The following is a 24,598-nucleotide window of genomic DNA, read 5'->3' on the forward strand; positions in this document are numbered from 1 at the left end:
GATAGACAGTGAAATAGAACATAAATAAAATGTGATTATTTATTTATTTATTATTATTATTATTATTATTGCTGTTGCTGAACAGGAAAAGGACAGTGGTAAGAACTAGATAGGGATGGAAACAGAGAAATTTCAAGATCTCCATGTTTACTTTCACACAGGAGCCTCCCAAGCCTCTGGATTTTCCTCAGGTGTGGCTTATACTGTGCTGGTTAACCCAATGTAAGAGCAAAGCTTAAAAAGAGAGGACAAAATAAAATATCAAGGCACATTCCATCTTGAGTGTAAATTATATGTCTCATCAGAGTTTCTGAGACCCTAATTTCTTCCCTAAAGTAACTTTCTTACAAAGCTTGTTCCTTCTTTATGTGTATGTACATGGCTGTCAAAATAATAAAAAATAAAATTAAAAAGTAATGATTGAGAATTATTATTTTTTTTAAAACAAAGAAAGAAATTAGATGATTTGTTCCTGATCTTTTTATTACAAATATTCCTGCCTAGGAATATGATATATGTATATGATATGATATGTATATGATGCACATGCATGTGTATGTGTAAGTATATATGTATATATATATGTAATCCATGCTGTATTTCAAGTTAATGAATCATATTAACTGCAGGAGGATATGAGTAGTTGTTTTCTCTCTTGGGATAAATAAATTCAATAGAAAAAATTATGAAATCATAGCTGACTGAGGCTTGAAGTATGGCTCTCAGGGCCAAATTTTTCAGAGTGTTTAAGCACCTCAAGATGAAAAGAGGTGTTTAATGGTGAAATTTTTGCCATCTTCCTATCTGTATCTTTCTGTGCCTAAATACCTTGCAAAATGCATCCCATAGCTCGCAGGGATACAAATCATGCCAGTATTTCTGAACAGATGCAAATGGGCCACCAGTAGGAGCCAAATGGGTGTGTTTGCCCGAATGCTATTTTAAAGCTAAGCTTGGATTTCCAGCAAATAAGGGGTTAAGTTTTGTTCAGATACTTAAGTCTTAAAAGACATTTTTTGGTGAGATTTTATGTGTGCCTCAAGAAGATATCTCAAATAAATAACACTTTCAGCCTGAAATTACCTCCTATTCCCAGGCTATAACCCTAGTTATCAAGTTATCAGGTATGGCAACAGACTCTTCCAGCCTCTTTCAGACCTGTTTTCACTTTGTATAAATAATTAATTGTTCCCTGAAGCAGGACAATGAATTAACTATCCAAATTCCTAGGTGTACTCCCAGCATTTGAACTTCTTCTACTTAATATAAATAATGAATGCATCAACTATTGCTGTATATTTTATTATATACTTAGAATGCATTTTAGACATATCTCTGTAGATCATATACTGATGCAGAATTATTGTGATTTTTGCAAAAAGCCAAGGTTTTGAAAATTTTCTGGTCCTACTGGAAGTAGAACTAGAAGTCCCCGCATTTCTTTTTTAATTTGGAATCAAAGCAATTAGGACTAATCTGAAAATTCAGAAATGAATGCATCTAAGTTTGATTTGAACAATTTTAGGTTCAGGATTTTATTTTTAAACTATTAATGTTATCTCTTAACCATATTCATTGCTACTGTAAGTAATGTGTTTTTGTTGTTGTTGTTGTTGTTTTTTTTCCCTAATTTCTTCTGAGCTTTGTTGCTGCCAAAATTGTAAGCTAAATTAAAGAATAGCCATAAACTATTGACTATTTAATCCATTAGAAACCTTAACTCTGAGTCATTTTATCAGACGCATGTTACTTATGTAATTAGAGAAAAAATATGTTCTGTCCTTACTGAAAAGAAATGAAAATGTGTTTGAATAATAGATGTAAGTCCTACAGGGAAACAGGGAGTCTTTAGGCTGTGTCTCTTTTTTGCTCCAAATGAGATAATGTACTAAAATTTATGGCTGAAGTCATTAGAAGAAAACATGTATGGTCCAAAGGCCGCATCTTAGTCCACAAGTGCATAATATAGATAAGTCATTGTAACTGAAATAATGTGATTTGATATTTCATGATCCATCTGCAGTAACAACCCTCATCTCTCCTTCCCCCCACATATAGCACTGGATACTTTTTCAGTATTTGGAAGTAATTACGGTTTATAACTGCTGATTACTGAGAACAGAGTGCTTTGTATGATCATTGGGTTTTCAAATGACTTACGGGCTTCAGTATCTTGTTCATGTCCAGTGTTGAGCAGAATCCACAGCTGCCCAGACACAGTAATCGGTAAGGTCATGATTGTGGAGAAGAAAAAACAGACTGAGGACCAATGCTGGGCTTTGAGACAGAATTTCAAGCTAGTTTGCACTCACATGCTCTTTAGGGATAGCTCCTCCTCTGGAGGTTTGTTTTGGAGGAAGAAAAAGGCAGAACAGTTCAAAACAGAAAAGGAAGATAGCCTAACAGCTAAGGGATGCTGATGTTTGTCAGCTTTACATACTTTCCTTGAGTTAGGTTGTTAAATCAGTAATGCTCTTTCACATAGAAAATGCCAAAAGATTATATACCTGTGCTCTGTTATACTCAACATCCAGTATTTAAGCTGACTGGGAGATGAAAAAGCACTTCTACATGTCTGCTCTCACTGGTCTGAACCTGAATCCCCCCCAGTGCCTAACCCACCAGCCTATGGAATATGCTGTGGTGTGTGAATCATCTTCTGATGTGATCCCTACTGATGAAACTTTGAGCTAAATAAGAAGAGTAGAAGCAAGAAACTAATTCTGCTGATGGGTATTCACAGGATTCAGAACAGATGGATTTGGTACACTCAGAGCATGAATTAATTATTTGCATAAAGAAGTAAATGCCAGTGTCCTGATGGTTAGGACACCTCTTGTGCTATTCTGTTGCAAATGATCCCTTCTATATGGTGGTGGGAGGTTCTCTACAAACAAGAGTTCCTTAATCATTGCACACCTAGGGATGGGAAACAGAGAGAAGTACAACAGATCATGCCAGAAAGTTTTATGTAGGGTGTCCAGTTTGACACACTCTCTGAAAGTCACACTGCATTTTGCCAGAAAGGTAAACTTAGGTGTTAGCTGGGATGCAAATATAGGCATCACAGCTTTGAAGACTGTCTAACAGAAAGATTGTTGTTACACATCATCCAAATGGGAGTTTTCAAAACTTCAGTAAGAGGCAAATATTGGACTTCAATTCTAGAATTGCAGTCATGTTTTTGAGAGTATTTGCTCTTGTTCATCAGGCAGTTATGCTCAAAGTCATAAGAAATGTCTTAAAAATAATTCCACTCAGTACACAGGGATTGACAGTTTTACCAGGACTGAATAATCCTTGTAAACAGATCCCCAGCAGTTATAAATACCTCTTTTCTTAATAACTCATTTCCTCTTCTTTGAGGTTCTGAATCTTCTTTAACTGGCCATCTCATCTTCCCCTACTAGATAATCTTTTAATAGCCTCAATCATTTTTTGGTTGTCCTTATCAAAACATATGCCATAAATTAACTCATGAGATATTCTGGACTGCGTAGGTACACTCAGATGCAGCAAATAAAAGAAACATTTGCATTCTGTAAAGAATTTTGCTGATATTTGTAATAACCAAGGTTTTGTGCAGGATTTTTTTTTTTTCTTATTTATTTCCAAGCAGCTGGGTCACATGTATAGGTAAGAATTTTGCAAATCTTTAGTTCTTCACGCTGAGAAGTTAAGATGTTTACTACTGGAACAGGATCAGGAAAAGTTATAGGTGCCTGCCAATGGCCTTTTAAGGAAATTATCTTAAACAACCTTCTGGACAATAATTCTTGCAAAATCTAGTGGAGTTCAGGCACCTTTAGAGGTGACCCATTCACCCATTAATTCTATTTTGCTGAGAGAAATGTTGAGGGTGTTACAAAATAGCAAATACCTTTCATCCCCTGAATAAATTCTCTTTTTATGCTAACAGAACATATTGCTACAATTAAGCCACAGTTGGATGCAAAAGTACAATTACGCGCTCTGCATTATTGTAGAAAAGAAAGAACTACCTCAAAATAAATGTCATTCAAATACTCTGGCAATCTCAATGGTTTTAGATGCATATACTTTAAGACTATTTTAGATCAGCATTTTACAGTCAAAATACAGATTACTGAAGATGCTCTAAATCAAAGTTACATATGAAGTCTTTTGTAGTTTAGGAATTTTCTTTGACACATAGATTAAATGAAGAGAATTTTAATAAATTATAGAATCATAGATTCATAGAATTAATTGGGTTGGAAGGGACCCCAAAGATCATTAACTCCAACCTCCTGCCACAGGCAGAGTTGCCACCCACTAGATTAGGCTGCATAGGACTTCATCCAACCTAGCTTTGAACACCTTCGGGGATGGGGCACCCACAGCTTCTCTGGGTCAAGCTTCTCCAGGTCCCTTTGGACTGGATCCCTTTCTTCTGCTGCATTAATTGCACCACTCGACTTGGAGTCATCTGCAAACTTACAGAGGGTCCATTTGATCCCGCTATCTGTCACTGATAAAGATGTTAAAGAACACCTACATCTCTCTTTATGGCCACTGTTGTACAAATGGGATTTTCAGACAAATAACTAATTTAAAAGCATATTCTCACAGAAATTTTGCATCTGGGCTGATTAAGGCTTCAGATCTTGATAAGAAGAAAGATTACTATCATCTTCACAAATCTTTGGGGGCAGATCTAATAATTTCTAAGGACTTGCATAAAAGGTGAGATTTGCAAGGCATAAATGAATTGAAGTATTTGTTAATTTTTTCTCCCATTCTTATGTTCTAGAACAGAAAAGTCTATGTTACAAATTCTAGAGTATTCTATCTCAGGACTGCATTGACTAAGCAGGTAGGCTACTTTTGTTTGTCTCTACCTTTCTTACAGCCTCTAGTACATGACATTCAAATACGAAGGACTACAACCTCTTCATTTTGGAAAAGTCTCATACGCCATGTCTGTAGAGGGGCTCTGATTATGTGTGATCTTTTTCTTGCATGTTGTTTATAATACTTTAAAGGCCATCTGAGAGAAGATCCAGCCGACTTCCTCCCCACTGAAACACCACTTTCATCGAAGTTCCTCTTATCTGAAATCGGAGAATGTAAACCTGTATGTTGTCTTCACATTTCTGTTGGAAGTAAGCACAGATGTTCAGGAAAAGATAAAAAGGTATTTTCTTGCTCTCTTCTTAAATATTTCAAATAAATAGTTTCTGTGCTCACTGACACTGTCCTTTGAGCTGCCTTCTGTGTTCATGATTGTCACTCTTGTCAAACAAAACAACCAAAAAAAACCCCAAGAAAAAGCTGAACTCTTAAAGACTTCCCTGTGTTTACTACTGAAAGCTTGTTATGGATAATCCATCAGCTGATGCTAAAACTCAAATGGCTGGAAAAGGTAATACTGAAAGCTTTAAAAACTTGCACTGCTTTAAAGCAGATGTAACTAGATTACCTAGTTTCAAAGTGACCCTGAGGTTTCAGAGGAACTTCCAGGAATATCTTGTCACTCTCCATTGCATGAATGGTCATTTATGCTGGTAGGTTAATAAGGAAAATGGATTTAACATTATACAAATACTATATTTGAGTAAGCTACTGGGAAACCTTTGCAAATTCTCAAAGTTAATGGCATAAGCTTACAAGTCTCCAATGGAAAATAAATTTTAATGATTTTATAAATTCCATCCACATTTCAAGGTACAAATTTTCCCTAACTCCTAACTACCTGACTCCTGTTAAATGCTAAAACTAAACAAATAAAGCTTATTTTCCCATTTCTTTTGTGAAAATACATTGACAGCTTCCTGCAAAGGAAGAACAAGACATTTCTCAGCAGATAAATGGAGTGAAGAGGTTGGAAATTGTGACGTTACAAGGTCATTTCATAGTGCTGGTAAATATATATGAAGAGAAAAAATGTGGACACACAGAAAATGCATATGACACTTAGTATACTAACATTAGTGTCAGAGGGTATTTGCAGATGTAGTATCTGGGTAAGGACTGCTAGAGAGAAAAAAAGAAGTATTTCTGAACATTGGAAGTTTTGAAATTTTGCGCAAACAGAAGTCTTTTGCACAGCTGTGCTGGGTTACAAAACCATGCATAGCATTTCAGATGAACAGCCACCTGCTTCAGTGACAAAGACTTTACAAGAGTATGCCAGCCCAAGGAGGGAGATATTTAACATGCTGGAAACTATTCTGAAGTACTTTGTACAGTAGTATTTTGTGTGTGTAATTTGAGGTCTGATACAAAGAAAGTACTTTCGAGGAGGTATTGGACCTTCAAAGGCATTTATGGAATCCTAGATTTTAATTATTACTATTAAAAAGAAAATGCCTGTGAAAGGCCAGGAAGCAAGGACTACTGTACACATCAGCAAAGCTGCAATATGTGGTAAGAACCGGCTCCAAGGTGACAGAGAGAAATTCTGATTTTGACATTCAGTTTTGGTAGCAATGAAATGAGTTTCTGGTTTGTAGCTGCTTAGCAGCAACACAAAAGCATTTTCCAGCCAATCAGTGTACAGGACACGCTTTCATGGGTTTCTAATCTTGTTCTTTTCTTGCCTTGTTCTCTGACTTTGCTAAACAACACACATTGTATTAGTTAAGCAATGCATATTGATGTTTCCTAGTATTACAGTGAAAAGGGAATACTGATCTCCTTGCTCCCATTATATGTTAGCACTATCTTTCTTCAATGGATTACTTGGAGTTTATACAAGTGCCCCAGAGTGATTTGTAATCACCATCTTTAGTTTCTCTGCCCTTGCAAAGTAAAATATTATTCACTTTGCATGTCTTTGCCATGTATTTAAATGATATATGAAGTAATAATGAAGGGCCAGATTCTTCTGCTCCACACTGTGTAAAATATGTTGGGATTGCCTACTTTGTATGTGGAAGGGAACAGAACAGGGTCTGAAAAAAAGATTGAAAATCCTTGGAAATAGTCTAGGAGAGTATTTTCTCTCTTGAACAGTGCTTCTAACACTGAAAGCAAGGCAGTTCTTTGTGTGGTCAGGTGGAGGGGCCAGGTATTGGTCAAAGATGCTTAACAACCTAAACAAACTCACCTCTAAAGCTCTGACTTTGAAACTGAAGAGTGAGCAAAGCCCCAAAATGGAGGCAAGGTAACACTTTGCTATAGAAAGGGAAAGCGGAACTTCACAGAAACCAAGACAAAGGGTAACTGTAGATAGTTTACATTTAAAAGTGCAGGGAAAGGGGGAATTACAGACACTTAGTCAAAATAAAACCAGAGAAGAGGGCAATAAAGATAAGAAGAAATTGTCTGGAGACCTCTGACAAGAAGAAGGATTAGATACCCCTGGGCAAGATGATGCCGACATGGGAGAACAATAACAGCAGATAACACCAAGAAGAAAACAGAAGAAGAATTTCACCCCAAAACAACAGCAACGGTCGCGGGGAATGGGGTCAGGGGGAATAAGGGAATGGGGTTGTGAGGAATGGGGCCATAGGGAATGTAATGAATATGTAATCAAACTGAGGAGGAGACTATTGATTATGTATCAGCTTGACCTATATCTGTAACACACTTTTCTCCTTACGGTGTGCAAGTTTGGAGGAGCTATCCCCCTTGCACCCGGCGCTGTGCAACGCTGGAATAAACATACCTGCTTTATAACCCATCTCTGGATTATAGAGTTTGTTTCTGCAAGTCAAAACCCTGTACAGAGAGATTTTGCTAGTGGGTAGGCTGGTTTGCTGGACCATTCTTCATTTCTTTACATTTGGGGAAGATGGCATTTACCTTTCTTAATAGACTCTCACATTTTGCTTTTCCCTAGGGGCAAAATCTTGTAAGTTAAGTTGTAAGATGGTCTTTCTGTTTAGTACCTCTTGCTGGAGATGATGTCTCCCTTGCTTAGGTGATCTCTGGGACCTCCTTACAGTGTTTAACATTAGTCCTGTAAGATTAGCAGCTAGATTAGCAGTTTTACGTGACGTTCCACTATCCAAGTTCAGACCTCTTGCTTCCTTGATCCTTTTTCATAAGCTTTTTCTTTCAGGGAAAAGGGCCTCTGAGGTCTGGGGTTTGTGCTATATAACGTTAACTTGGAGACAGAAAAAGATACTGTAATAAACTACTATGGCCATGCTATGTAGGAAAAATCAAACTTCTACTGAAAGATTTACTTTAACAACTCGACCATAGATGTTTGTGTTGAATGCTACTGGTTCAGATATTGATTATGGGGACAAAAGACCCTCTTTTCTAAGTCACTTTTTAATTTGGGAAGCAAAAAACCTGTGAGCATCCTGTATATTTCAGAATATCAAGTCTTGATAAAATGATACATCACTACTTCTATTAATGGTGTTTCTGAAAGCCAGAGAAGAGAAAATGACAGAAAGCAACTAATAACACACTTAATGTAAGGGGTGAGTCAAGGACCAGTAGAGTTATCCATTTTATTCTAGAAAATTTTATGGTAAGAGCTGAAGGCAATGAGATTTCAGAAAATATAAACCTTGAAATGCACACTGAGATCTCTGCCAAAGAAATGCACATTAAACAGTTTTATGTCTGACTCTCAATACACAGGTATAGATTATGTTGCCAGAGAAAGAATCTGCTTGGTGATTATCAGAAGATGATGCTGTTTGAACCCACCTGCTCTAGAATATGTCGTGAAATCCTACTCATGATCCTTCAATATCATACTCATGTCATTCTTGTGCTGAATCAATTTTATACAAGCTGGAAATAATTTGGTTTTTTGTAAGTTTTCATTTTCCTATATCCGCAGTATATTACCAAAGGCTTGTTAAATGTTCAGCTATATGCTTAGGTCACTCCAAAAGTAATACCTCCTATTTATTTCTACAGAAACTACAACAGAGACAAAGAGCACAATAACACTATTGATAGAGCAAATTGTCAGCTGCAAAACGCTATTTTTCCACATAGCCACCACCATCAGCTATGCAATTTTGACAACGATGAAGAAGAGTCTGCATGCCATGCTCATAAAAGTGGAGGTGACCCACAGTTTCACAGCTGCTATTATGGTGCCATTGCTAGGTTGCCCACTCAGTCCATCTTTCATTAGCCCAAACAGATGTCATTCAGAAGGCATCAAATCCAGACTATATGGTGGGTATCATAGGATAGTTCAGCCAAGACTGGCAGCATGCTCCATGTTCTTCCAACTGGTGTGTGGCCTGGTGTTATTGAATTACAAGGGAAAAGCTGTCTTCTTCTCTGGTCTGAGTCTTGACATTTGAGCCTGCAACTCAGACAGTGTTGCAATTTAGTGATGAGAACTGATGTTTTGTCCAGGTTTCAGAAAATCAAGAAGGATCATCCCTTCCCTATTCCAAAACACAGCACACATCACTTTAGTTACATGAGGGTGATGAGACACTGAAACAGGTTGCCCAGTGAGGTTGTGGATGTGTGTCGTCGTGTCCCCCGCCCCCCCCCTCAGCCCGGAAACATTCAAGGCCAGGCTGGATGAAGCTTTGAGCAACCTGGTCTAGAGGGAGGGCTCCCTGCTTATAGCAGGAAATTGGAACTGGATGATCTTAAAGATCCAATCCAACCAAAACAATGCAATGATTCTATGATTCTATGTATATTCAGTAGTTGAAGTCATAAATATAACATTATTTGTCTCTTAATTCTTGACTTCCAAGATGCCTACATGTATAATAATTACTGATTTAAAAACAGTTCCTGCGGATTCCTTAGGTACATCAGATTTCTGCACCATCTAACTTACTGCCAGAAAAAATGTGAAAAGTTTATGTCAGAAAGAGTTATGAAGAATATTTATAATGCAAATATAGCATACATTTTATTTATGTATTTATTTATTTATTTTAGCATAAGCAGAACCAGACAGTAATGGCACTGACTTTGCTGGCTATTGCATGAGATAGCATGTGAGCTTTAGGAGCTGTCAATACACTGGATTATACAGTGAAGTAGTAAAAAAATATATGTTGCCACGATTTGTTTTAAGAACCTGCATGAGCTTTCATGCACAGTATTTGAGTTAGGAAGTGACAAAAAATTGATGCCTTCCTAATACCACATTTTATTTAGAGATCACATAACTGCATTGTGTCTTAGATCATTGGGTCAGGTTTTGATGCATGAAAAAATACTTTTCGTGTTTTTATGAAGAAATTTCTTCCACAGACAGGCAGATACTGAGAAAACAGATTTGCATTTTGTGTAAAATAACTGAAATAAGGCTAACAGATTGCAGACCTCCTAGATGTAATGTTGCTATTTGGGCAGAAGGTGGTGCTGTTGATTAGTGACAATGCTGCACAATGTTCTTCCCACAAAGATGATCAATTTGCTATCACTGCAGTCATTCTTTATTGAACTTAAAAGAAGCAGCCATCTGGAACTTATTCCAGTATTTGACTTCGGTTACTTTACTGCTTAACAGTGACCTACAGAACAATTTAACCTCCTCCTTTTTATGTAAATCAGAGAAAGCCGCCTGAGAAAATAAGAGGTAAAATTTGATACATAATGTTCTTTTACTTGCATTAAAGCATAACACAATATGTTACAAAAATAATAATAATAAAAAGCAATAAAAAAGGAAAGCATCAAAATATTACTTGAGGAAGTCAAAGAAAGACTGCTATAGAGAAAGTAAGAAAAGGATTTGTATATTTTTTATCCAGGTGTTCCCAAACTTTTGAAGATTTCTGTTCATCACAGCCTTCATATGGGAAAATAACTCTTTTTTTTTTTCTTTTTTTCTTTTTTCTTTTTCTTTTCCTTTTTTTTTTATTTTTTTAATTTTTTTAAAATTATTTTTAGTAGATTCTGCAGTACAGTGCAGAGTTCTATTGAAAATGTTTAGTAGCTTTAGTGATCATGAAGCACAGACGTCATGCCTGCTCTTGGAAAAACGCAGAGAACAAGAGCCTGTATTATGATTTTTCTTCCTCATGCTGATCTTATTATATGAAACAACTCCTGTGATCAGAGCTGGAAGGCTGCTCTGTTGGCAGTATGGATATTTCTAGTGACACACTCAGCCAGGGTTCCCACTACAGCTGTATTTTTTTTCCTGTTCACTGCAGCTAACTTCACTTTCAGGTAAGTACACTGTGACCACCATTGCCACTAGAGACTGGAGCCAAACTACAGCCTGATTTTCTCACTAAATTTGCTCAGGAAGCATTAATTTTTGGCCATAGGTTAAAGAGCTAAAGTGTAATATGGAATCTCCTGTGACACATTACCTGGATGATGGGTCCAGGTGTGGCCTCCTCTTCCTCATGCATATGGAGTCATCAGGAATGCTCTGCAGTCCTTTTCATCTTCTCCTTCTCCCTCTTCCCCAGCATTCTGTTTTCTTTCCCTAGCACCACAGCTGAGCTGGATTGAGAACTACAAGCACAAGCAGATGGGCTCTTTTTCTCCATCATTTTTCTTTCTTCTTCTATAATCACAGAATCATGGAATGGCTTGAATTGAAAGGAACCACAAGGATCACTGAATTCCAATCCTCTTGCCTTGGGCAGGGTTGCCACCTGCCATATCAGGCCCATTCCCATGCCCCATTCAGCCCAACCTTATACACCTCCAGGGGTTGTGCACCCACAGCTTTTTAGTGCAGCCTGTGTCTCACAGGGAAAGAGCCGTGGTTCTCATTGTGGGTGCTAATCCTTCAGCAATGCAGCAAAAGCACCATAAGGAAGAACATAGGTGTTAGGCAAGCCTTCTGACAATGAAATCTGAAGCAATCAGCAGGTTAGGTTTTGCCTAAGCAAATGATCACTGCCTACTTCATATTTCCTGCCTCTAGAATATCTTTCCTTTTTGAATCCTTTTCTCCTTTTGACTTTCACAGCACTTTGCAGTAAATGATTGCATCCTACCTTTTAAAGAGGTGTTACATGGAAAAATGTCTTCTTAATTCTTTTTAGCTTAACTTCCTGATGAAAAGATTCTTGGGCAAGAGAGGACAGAGAGATGTATCTCAAGTAGCTTTAGGAGTTGTAATGAATAATCAATAATTTGTCACCTGTTTCTTCCACATGACTTTTCCATATCACCCTGCCTATTTCCTAAAGATTCCTGCTGTGTTTTGACTCTATGAACTTTTCAGTATTTCACACCCACAAAATAGCCATCTACATGTACCACAGGCAAAAACAAACTCACACTTTGGAATATAAAAATATCAAAATTAGTATCTGTAAAGTAGTCATATCCTCAAAATAAAGTAAATTTATTTCATAGTAAGAGATGAAGAAGCAGAAACATTTAAGTCAGATTGCTGACCTAGGGGCACAGCATTAGAAGTGAATCACATGGAATGACTGAACTTACAGGCCTTATGTGGAGTGGCTGAGGGAGCTGGGACTGTTCAGCCTGGAGAAGAGGAGGCTCAGGGGAGACCTTATTGCTCTCTATAATTTCCTGAAGGGAGGTTGTAGAGAGCTGGGGGTTGGCCTCTTCTCTTGTGTAATTGGTGATAGAACTAGAGCAAATGGTTTTAAGCTGTGCAAGGGGAGACTCAGGCTGGACATTAGGAAGTATTACTTCTCGGAAAGGGTAGTCAGGCATTGGAATGCACTGCCCAGGGAGATGGTGGAGTCACCGACCATGGGAGTGTTCAAGAAACGTTTGGATGCTGCGTTGATGAATATGATTTAGCTGGGAAGTATTGGTAGTGGTTGGACTAGATGATCTTCTAGGTCTTTTCCAACCTTGATAATTCTGTGATTCTGTGATTCTGTGAACTGTAGGAATTGGTAGGGATTTCTGGAGATTATTGAGTTGAACCTTCTGTCCCTACACCATGCTTCACTGGTAGGTATCCAGGAAGGTACTGAATATCTCCAGAGAAGGAATCTCCATACATTTCTGGGTAGCCTGTTTCAGAACTCTTATCACCTTCACACTAGAAGGTTGTGCCCTGTGTTAGTACAGAACATCCCATGTTCCAGCTTCTGTCTGTTGAACCTTGTTCTGCTGTTGCTCACCACTGGAAAGAGTCCATCCCCATCAACTTGATTCCCACCAGATGTTTACAAACAGCTATGAGATCCAAGTGAGATGATTTACAAGTTCAGAATCTGTAAAACGATACTGATTCCCTAGGTTAATGTCACCATTAAGCATTCTGGAGTTGCTTTCTAAACTCGTTGCTTGCATTCATTACTGAGGTCTGACAGTTGGGTTTTACATTTTGGATAGTAACTGTGGAAAAATCCTTACTTCAGTCCATTGTACTGGATGTCCATAGGGAAAGTTCTGTTCAAGGAATGGTTACCAAATTTACTCTGCCAGATGCAAGAAGATTAACAGCTTAGCAGCCGATCCCCAGGTGCATAGCTGGACATCCACTAGAGAGATTAGAGATGAAAATTGGTGACATTTCAAGATGCTGCATGTATCTGAGAGCCTTCAGTGCAAATTACAGAATGTAAGACTGCTCTATCAAGAATCCTTGGAGACCACTGTTATTTTTCAAAGTGCTTTCAAGTGCTTTCATAAAATAGACTTACCTTACATTGCTCTATGCAACTACTCCTTCTGTCTCTTTGCTCCTTACACACTCCTCCTGTGACCTGCCTTTTTACTTCTCAAATTGATTTCATTTTTCTGTACAAAAAAATAAAATCTGAAAGTGTTTCTTTTCTCAAGCTCCTTATAACCAGAAAACTCTTCAATTTTATGACGTAAGTTTCCTATAAAATTTTCAGTTTATTCTGTGCTTCATAGTCTCTTGATATAAAATATTAGTTAATAGAATATGCACTTTACTTATGACATTTTTACCTCTTTTACTTATCAATTTTTCTTGCCTACATAGCTCATGACTGCATTTATATATGCAGAAAGGAAATAATGCAGAAAGAAAAGCAAAATATGCAACCACGCCAGTGTTTCCAGATTCAAGATTTTTCTGTCTGAGATTTTGAGGCAGAGATTCAGTTAGTATACAATGGAGTAGAATACAGTATGTTTTTAATCTATTTACCTTTTTTATGAACACACTGGGTTGATTTTTTTTTTTGGAGAAAGAGTAGTAGTGAACTCTTGGTTTTTGCTTTCTCAAAACAAGATTTGAATCATCCAAATTACAAGCTGAGGATCCCCAAAACATCAAGAAACTGAAAAAAATTGCCAGTGGTAAAACTGCCTCATGATGTGTAGAAAATATAGATATTTTGAAGTCTACATTCATTTCTAATTTTAACTAATTGGTAAGGCCTGTCCTACAAATTTTCCATTCCTTTGGATGTGACTGAGAGACATCCCCATACTTCAGAGTGGACAAGAAGGACTTGATGCTGAGGCATTTTCCATTGTGGAAATTGTCATGCTGGTTTTGTCTTGCAACCAGTGCAAAACTGGTAAACTGAAGTGTAAAAGCTGGGTTTTGTCTTTTACGGAGCTGGACTGAAGGACTGGCATGCTTCATCTGACTGTAGGTATCTTATGCTCCATCAGTATTATACTTGATTTACTTTAAGAAGGGTGACAAATACATGCATTAAATGCTGATGCTTCCTGTATTTGAATATTATACAATTTTAATTATGCCACTGCTTCTCAACAAATGAGATAATTTTGTTTACAAAAATATCATGGACAACAGTAAAAATAGTAACACTTTGTAACAGTGCCTTCAGCCTGAAACTGGCACTTTCAAAATAAATTAGCATGTATACCAAAAGAAGTTCACATGAAAATTACAAGTATCTGGGATAGTCTTTTTCAATGATAGTATTCTTATGACAGAGCCTCCACGTGAGGGATTTCTTCTGATGATCAGAATAAATATTGATTCTGATACCCTTTGCTTTCTCACAAACCCCACATTAGGCAGCTCTTAAGGTAGTCTATTCATGGTACTTGTTTATTTTAGCATATAAAGTTCTGCTAAATTGCTAGAGAGTAGTCACACTGTTGAGACTTTGTCAAGCATAAGAATTAACATCACTTATAGCAAGAAAATTATCTTTTTCTCCCATTAACATTTCTGTGGATTATATGTGAGAGAAAGTGATACACAACTACTCGAGGGAGGAGAAACACAATACATGAAAACAACTTACAATATACGACAAACAATAGTGACTCACTATTATAAGTTTTTTTTTTCTTGTTTTTTTTTTTTTTCCTTCTTTTTCTTTTGAATTTAATATATACTCCAGCAATCAGAAGTATTTCATTCATGATTTACTGTACTGTGATCTACTGGTGGGTATTCTTGGTTAATTCTGTGTAGCTCAACAAAGTATCAGAGTGCCTTTGTGCTTGGTCTGAGATTGTTCCTGATGAGAAAGCTCATTCATCTTTGATGTAAAGCAGTATGAACCTAGGACAGCACTTCTGATGCAGAGAGGGACTGGCAGCAAATGTCACTATAAATTCATTTGAACTACCAAAGCCTAATTATATTCTGCCTTTTATAAAAGATGACAATTGACATGAAATATCTGAAAAGAAAATGAAATAATTTATTGTTTTGTTGCTGTATTTGTAAAGCTGGTACTATATTAATAGACAGTTTTTTTATGGATGAAGATCATCACTGCTGCTATGGCTCTTTCCTGCCATTTGGCACTGCACAGAGGCCTATTCCTTGCTATGTACATGTTCTACACTGGTATCAGAAAAAGTTGTGCATGAGTGAATAATAACCTCACAAATGGTCCCTAAACCATTCTGTACATGGCTACACTTCCATTAACTTCAATAATTACTTCTGCTTACAGCAACACTTAATTTTTCCCCTTGTAATTGCAGTGATATGCCATGATATTTCAGATCTATGAACATTTGGCAAATTCCTGGAATAATTTTTATAGGATGCCTTCCATAAAGTGCAGGTCTTTCCTGTATCAGAAATAATAATAATACTGGTATGTACAAGATGATGATCAGAGCTGTTATTACTTTAACTTTCCCCTGAATGTTCTTCCTTTCAGAATTAGAAAATGAATTCTCTGTAACCTCTTTTCATGCAAAAGCTTTTATCTATTTACTGCACTGTTTTGGAACACACTTTCATGGTAACTTACTTTAGTGTGTTTTGCTTACGACATAAATAGGAAGTGTTTTTAGACCTTGGATATTAATCTCCTTATTGCCTCTCTTTGAACAGAAGAAGAAGAATGTACACTGCCAGAGACTCAGCCTGAATGCAGTATTTCCTCATGATAAGTATCTTTTCCTTTTCTTCAGCCCCGCAAAGTACTTTTGTCCTTTATTTGCCACTAATGCTTATGATAAAAAATTAAATTACTGTTCATCCTTTCAATAAGTTTCCCTCAGAGAATCTCTGCTAAAGAACAAACATTTAAAAGGATGCTGAAGCTTTAGTTTTATACACAGCCCTACTATATTATTCATTGCAATGCATTTTTAATGTCACAGAAAGAAAAGTAAAATATATTTTAATTTCTGGGACTAGGCAGCCAAGCGATCCGGGGAATCGTAAATTCACAAAGGCTGTAGACAAATGCATATTGTGAAAAAAAAACAACCCTGAACGAAGCCCAAAACCTCTTAACCTCCAGTAACCTTAAGATTTTCTTGAGAGAATTGTGAAAACTCTTCCTGGTTGAAAATCTCCTGAGAATGTCACTATCGTGCACAGACGCTGGGAACCTCTGACCTACAAGCATTCAATGTGCTTCAGACAATCTCTTTTTTTTTTTTTTCCTTTTTTTTCTTCTTTTTTTTTTTTTCTTTTTTCTTTTTTTCCAGTGGAGAAATAGGTCAGCAAGATTGAAATAATAAAAGAAAAAATGCTGAAAACAAAGCTATAGCTATTAACATAGCTGTCAGGATTATGATCTTCCTCTGCCTCTCCTTCTTAACTTTAGTTCTTATAAAGAAACCAACCTTTCAGTACATTTGCTCATAAACAAACTCATTTTGACTAAATAATTGCAGTGATTTATGTGAGCATCCTTTTTAGTGTTTGAAACCTGCGTACTATTTTACAAGAACAAAGAGTGAATAATGTTCTTTACTTTGTTTATGAATTGTCAAAGCTAATGGTTTTCTTTGTGTTGTATTCTCTCGGAATCCAGCAATTTATCTTCAGTCCACAAGAGTTACAGCATCTAGTAAAGAATCGATTTACAAACCTCTCAGAACATAAGACTGCAAATTAAACCTTATGGACACTGAATTCTTCAAACATGGATGCACCTTTTGTGCTATACGCTGATAGAACTGCATCACTGTTTGATATAAAAAATAAAAAGAGGAGCAAAATTCTCAGCTTTTGTTCTGCAATTCACAACAAAGAGCCTAATCAGCTGTAATTTTCAAACGTACATTTTGAAGTTGGAAAATGTGTATAGTTAATAGATATTTCTGTAGATTAAGAAACTTAATTTGCATTGTAGTCTGCCAAACATCTGATAGCAACCCACCCACTGCATGAAACAAAACTGATCAGACATCTGAGAATAATACAGTTTACTTTTAAATGGTGAATGCAAGAGCTGATCATTTTTTAAATGTAATTACTTTAATGATGAAACCATCATATTTTAAAAACAATTCTCACAAGTTGATAATGTACGAGAGCTACTCCAAAAGTAATGCCTCCTATTTTATGAAGTTGGCCCATAACACCAGAGGCAGATGCTGGTAGTACAGCAGCAAAGACTGAACCTTCCCACAAGTATTCCATTACATGTTGTTGCCTTGTGAGAGATGGCAGCAGAAGGGCAGTCTGACAGAATGGCATCTGACATGGAAGTGTGCATGACACAAAGGTGTGTCACTGAGATCCTCCATGAAGAAAAAATGGCACTCATTGACACTCATCAACAATTGCTGAAAATTTCAGCAGACTAACCAGTGGATATGGGCACACTGAAGCAGTTGGTGTCTGCTCTGTTTCAGCAGAGGCAACAGTGACAGTGGGTCTTGTCTGCTGGCACAGACTTTTATTAGTGTAGCATGCAGGCTACTCTTCGTTGCTGACAGAAATCCAAAGCTAACGGTACTGACTATGTTGTAGTAGTGTTTTGTAGCTGATAATTTACTCCATCAAATAGTGATATTGTATTCTTTGTACTTGCTATAGTTTCCCTAGAAATAAATAGGAGGCATTACTTTCAGAGCAACTTATGTTTTATAATTTCATTGACTGTTATGGATTGTTGAAGAATTATTTTAATAAAAATGAGAACACAAGACAGTGCTGGTAGTAGATAACTTTCAAAAGAGGCCTCTATTTTTTATTTTTATTTTTGGAAAAGATGTTCAGATGCTTGACAAATACACTAAAGGCTAAGTAAATCTTGATAATACTGCATTCCCTCAGTCATTTTATTTTTTTTCTCATTTCGACCAAGACTGAGCTTAGTGTTGACTTGAGATGCACAATCTGATTACAGGCTGCAAGTGGATCTCTTGTAAAGATGTCAGGGAGGTTTTGGAATTCACCACTTACACAGACTAAAAGAAAGAGAGCACTTCATTATTAGGCATTGGCTGGTATGGCCTAGAGGATGGCATACAAGGTAACATTTAGGCAGTTTCTCAGTCCATTAATTTGTTTTTATGAAGAAACTCTATTAAAGACTGGACAGAAAATATCCAGGGGAGCAAAACCAAGTGCAGGAAAGAATGCTATTGGAAGATAAACACGGCAGTAGCTGGATACACTATGAAAAGTTTAAGATACAAAAAGAAATCAGACTTCCAGGGAAAAAGGAAAGTATGAGAACATTACTATAAGGCACGAAAACTATTTCAATTGAACTTGTAAAAGTTTTGGAAAGGACTCAACAACTTCAAAAGCATCAGGAAAACAAAAATAGAATGATCTGACAAGATGTATGAGCTGAGAAGAAACACAATGGCTAAACAATACCTGATGTTAAAAAAAGTTGGGAACACTTTTGTCTGCATTCAGATTTTATTGTAACATGTTTGGGAAGTAGAAGAGAAATGAAAGAGCTGACTACAATTAACAGCTGAACTTACTTGATAAGAAGATCCCTCTAAGATACACATCAGAAAAATCCCAACGCAAGCAGTAACTTGTAAACAGAAACAATTTGCAGCACATTGTAGATAAAGGGCAACAGGTGCAGAACGGAACACTGGAAGATCTACGTTAACGTAAGGAAGAATTTCTTTACTGTCAAGGTGTCAGAACACTGGGACGGGCTGCTCAGAGAGGTCGTGAAGTTGCCTTCTTCTTGCCTGCATACATTCCTGTGCAACCTGCTCTAGAGAACCTGCTTTAGCAGGGGGTTGGAATAAATTAACAGAGGTCCCTTCCAACCCCTACAGTTTTGTGTTTCTATGACATAAGTGACAACAAGATAATTTCTAGCCAAACTGAAACTGCACTGACCAGGTATGCAAAGTCTGATAACTGATTAAAAAAAGTGGAAGGCCAGTAAGGATATTTGTTATTTTTATTAACTTTTGTCCTGGCTTGGTTGGAAGCTGCAAAATCACAAGACATCTATGTGAAATATTTGTAATTGTGAAGGTTGTGTTTGAACACTCCTGCAATGCTGCAAAATTTAATGAAAAAATAAACAGCTGGTTAAAGTTATATCTGGATATTAAATGGAGAAGCATAGCATCACCATAGCTTTTCATCATATTCTTAAACTAGACAGTAAGAATGATAAATGTAGTAGAGGGCATGACTTGAGACGATCTGAAGTTAAAGACCTTAGCTAACTCAGATGACATCATAAAGTTGGAGAAAGCTTGAATTATTGATGAATCAAATTAATAATTAACCTTGGAAGATTGGTTTGGTCAACTTTGACTCATAATAAATGCCAAGAAGATGAAGTGGCTGTAACACAAAAAAGATGCAGTAGGAAGGGCAAGTGAGATGTGGCAGTGGTGAAGTTAAAGAATGTGCAAGCATTCTATGTTCACAGACAAAACTTGAGCAATGGTGTGGTTTCAATCAGGATGAGAATAAAATGATAACTGCAGCACTGAAATGGATGACATTATAAACTGATGAAAACCTCACTTCTCAAAGTGCAAATATATCAAATCTGTGCACTAGCAGAATAGCATTATTATGTGGGCTGAAAGCAGTTAATTTAAATGAGAGGGACAACATTTTACATGGGAAAAAAATTGAAGGTTAAGTCAAAAGCTTTTAGATAAAGAGGCTGGAAGAAAAATAGTAGATGAAACCAGGGAAAACTATTGGATGTACTGAGAAAATAATGGCAGTAGCATTGTGGAAGACTTAAATGTTCACATAAACAGTAAAATAAATCATGTAAATATACAAAAGTCAGCCTAGAGGTCAACTGTAAGCTGTAGGGCATGATATTAACTCAGGGATTAATAAAGCAAGATGGCCTGCATTGGAATGAACTTGTCTAAAAAGATATTATGAGATGAAAAGATGAGAAATTGGCAAAACCAGTGGATGACCTAATTCCCTGAACAAATGATGTAACTTTTAGATAGGAATAGAAAGGAATAGTAACCTTTTATATGTCCTCCTCAGATGTATCCTCCTAGGCATCTAGCTTTGAATTATTTGAATTAACTATGAGCATTTACTACATAACTATATAATTTCATTTTCTCTGTTTATGCAGTTAATGGAGAGTAGAATTAGCACTTCTTTGGATTTGTCTTTTCCCTTTCTGATGAGGTTTAAACACTAAAAACACAGAGCTACTCCTGGTGAACATCACTCATGCAAATGAATTTGAACAGCTTTTGGAGTGTATCAGATAGAACCATAGAATACAATCATAAGATGGTTTGGGTTGGAAGGGGCCTTTAAGATCATCTAGTTCCAAACCCCTGCTATAGGCAGGGACACCTCCCTCTAGATCAGGTTGTTCAGATCTCCATCCAGCCTGGCCTTGAATGCGTCCAAGGAGAGGGCATTTGCAGCCTCTCTTGGTAAACCACGCATCATTCACAGGATTCTTTACCCAAGTTCTTGTTTTTGTGAATTCACAATGCAGACAAATACTGCTTCACTCACTAAGGTTGGAATTGATAATTAATTAACTGTATGTAAAAAATAAAAATTAACTCCTCTTTTTCACCAGCCTTTTCACCAGAAGTAGGAAAAGAAATTGCTGTATCTATTACCAATTTATTTCCACAATAAAATATTAAATTATTTGAAAAAATATTTTATGAACTCTATGAAGGAAACAATATCACTGGATCTCAGTTATTCTGGACAGTGAAGCAAAGTGGATCATGTGCAGCAGTGCTCTTGCTCCACTGACAATGTCAGTGCACATCATAGCAGGGAATCTATGAGTAGCAGTAAACCAGTCTCTCTGGTTTATCAGCATCTGCTAATAGCTTTCATCCTCATCCTCCTGAGTGTTAATATTGTACTCTCTGTTCGCTTCCTTTCTATCTCAGAATTGTCTTTTACTAGTATGCAATTTTGCTGCTAGAGTACTAACACCTGAGCATTTATCTAATCACTTCTTCATTCTTTGTAGTCTCATTTCTTATGAAACCTACTTTTTTTTTTTTTTTTTTTTTTTTTTTTCCCTAATCAATGTGAATATGAAAACTACCCAAGACATCTCAAATAATTTATATGAGAAATTCACATATGTTTGAATAGCCAATGGTTGGCAAAATCCTTTATTAGGCATTGTTTCATTTTTCTTCCCTTAGTGTGCCATATCTCTGTGCAGAAATTATATTATGAGCATATGTATTCCTTCAGCTGCTTAGAGTTCAATAACGTAAACCATCCTGCATAAGAACTAGGTGAAAAATATTAAATTCAGAACATATATCTACCATTACAAATTTATCAGTGCAAATAAAAAGAAAAGCACATTTTTTTCTGTCAAAGACTGTGCATGAAGACATTCCATTTTGTCCTGGAAGCATCTTTATTAGATTCAGTCTTCACACTCACTTATCTGAAAGCAACACACTTGCAGGACTGGAAATGAACACTTTTCCCTCTTTCAAATTCATGTATTATTTAAAATTACAAAATATTACTTTGAAACTCACTATATAAATTCTGGAAAATGTGTAATACTTACCCTACAACATAACTAAGTTAAACTCAAATGCACTATATATGAGGAACTTTGTCAGTCAGCTAAATAAAGTCTGTAGATGTGTCTTGATATATTCGTTCTGTTTTCAAGGACGTCAATGAGAAACAGGTGCAGAGACTGAAGAGAGCTAATTTACTTGCAACAAATTCTTTTTATTTCAACTTTGCACGTAAGGTTGACATGTTCCCTTTACTGCAGTACTGCAGAACAAACCACTGAAGCCTTATTTTCCAAATTTATACATTTTCCAAATTTATAAACTTGTTTTTGACATGCCAGTTGCTTTGTGTCAAAGCTTAACTTGGTCATGTGATCTCTGGAATTTTTTACATGCTTTTATTGCTTTTGTTGGGTCTATCTCAAAATAAGTATATTTTTACAGAAAATTACCTTGAATAATTGAAGTGTTATGTATGACAAATACTACCTTTCTACTTCAATTGTTCAGTTTCTTTTTCCTTTCTGCTTCTTAAATTCCTTAAATTCTGATAGTTTTTCTACATGGGTTAACACAAAGTGTTGCTAAACAGAAAAGGCAAACACTGAATTACAAAACAACAGAGAGACTAAGTATTTTTGATTCAAATTTCTCAGGATTTTTTGTACATATAATTTATATAAACTCTCTTCCCTCTCAATAAGAAGTTTGATATTTTTTAGAACAAAAATAGTCTACATAATGTAGAGTTCAGGACTAAGAAAATTCTGAGCATTACTTCAGTGCTTTTGTATTATTTTTGTAGATAACGTATATCCAACTAAATTCTGGTCTTGGTGCACAAATTTACAAAAAGATAAATGTTTCCAAAGAGAAGCATTTTTTGTTTTCCACACAAAATCAGCTTCCAAAAGCAGTCTGGTATCTTTTTGCTGTACTTGCACTATGTAATTGTACATAGCAGTTTTATTTTCAAAAATTCTATTCTTACATCTCTTAATTATAAAAACAATTATGAGGAAAACCTATTTTTACTTGCTTTCTATCAAAGATTTCTGATATAACAGATATGCAATAGTGATTTAAAAAAAAAAAACAACAAAAAACAAAACAATACCAAGACACGGGATTATAAATTTGAGATTCTAACGATCATAATGCTCTCTGTTTTCATGCAATACTTCCTGACCTGAAGAGGTTAGCTGGCCTTCAGTCTTTTGGGATGCTGAAAACAAGTGAAAATGTGCTCTGGAAGCCAAAAAAAAAGGAAAGGTCTCCTAGTAGTTCATGCTAGTTGAATGGACATGATGTCACAAGGCTAATTGAACTTCTATCCCAGCTCTATTAGTCACTTACTCCTATGACCTAATCCACTTCTCTTCTCTGTTCTTTGTCTACCTCTTCAGATTTTAAACTGAAATATCTGATCAGGCTAAAATAATTCTTAGAATGTGTATTTGTAGACAGCTTGACACACTGAGAAGCTGATCCATTTCAAATGGTTACATATTAACTATACACAGAGAAGATATCATAAAGGGCATTTGGAGGCTAATTATAAGAAGCTTTTTGTTTGTTTGTTTGTTTTCTTGCTTGTTTTGCAGTGAATTTCGCTTAAAAAGTATCCACTTCGTTACCCCTGTGCTGTAGCTTGTGAGCCTCCATCTCATGCTAATTCCAGATTTTTGTCAGGAGGGTATAGTGGAAAAGACATTTTGAATATGGATAATTTCATTTATTTACTACACAAGCTTGATTATATGTATATGTATTTTCTTACATATTCTAAAATCTGTATATTTATATATGTATATATGTATATGTATATTTATATATATTACATCTCCGTTTTTTAACCCCTTCCTAGACCAGGATCAAAACTATAGCGTATCTTTCTCTCACAAAAACTGATAAGCAATTAACAGCAATCTAAAGTTCCCTGTTCTGCTCAAGATGACTGCTGAACAAAAGTGAGACAAAATTTAAGACACTGCAGGTAAAACTTTTCATTTTTTAACTTTAAGAGGACAAAACATATCACAGTTTGTTGTATGAATTGATTAACTATATATAGTTTTACTCTTTGAGTTACAGAACACCTCATTTCTTAAATATGTATTTATTCATAATGTTTACATTTGTTGCAGAGCGTCAAAGTATCAGTAAAGTATCAGCTTATCAAACCAAGTGAAATTCTGTAATTCTGTGCTCAGGTACTTCATTCATTCAAACAAACAAACAAACAAAAACAAAACCACAAAACAAAACAAAAAAACAAACCAAAAACCTACAAAGAAAAAAACCCACCACAGATTATTTCTGGTCAAAATTATTTGCAAGCATAAGTAAGAATCATAGAATCATAAAGCCACTGGAGTTGGAAGGAACTGTTAAAAGGTAATCTAGTCCAAGTCCTCTGCAATGACAGCAACACCTACACAGGTTGCTGAGAGCCCAGAGGAGCCTGACCTTGAGTGTCTCCAGCAATGGTGCACCCACAGATTGGGCAATCTGTTCCAGTGCTTCACCACCCTTATCATAAAACAAACAAACAACAACAAAAAACAAAAACAACAACAAAAACAAAAAAAACCCTTCATTATATATACTGATATAATATATATAT

The sequence above is a fragment of the Coturnix japonica genome, chromosome 2 (assembly GCF_054131305.1).
Source record: "Coturnix japonica strain WE chromosome 2, WE-NBRP24, whole genome shotgun sequence".
Taxonomy (NCBI): domain Eukaryota; kingdom Metazoa; phylum Chordata; class Aves; order Galliformes; family Phasianidae; genus Coturnix; species Coturnix japonica.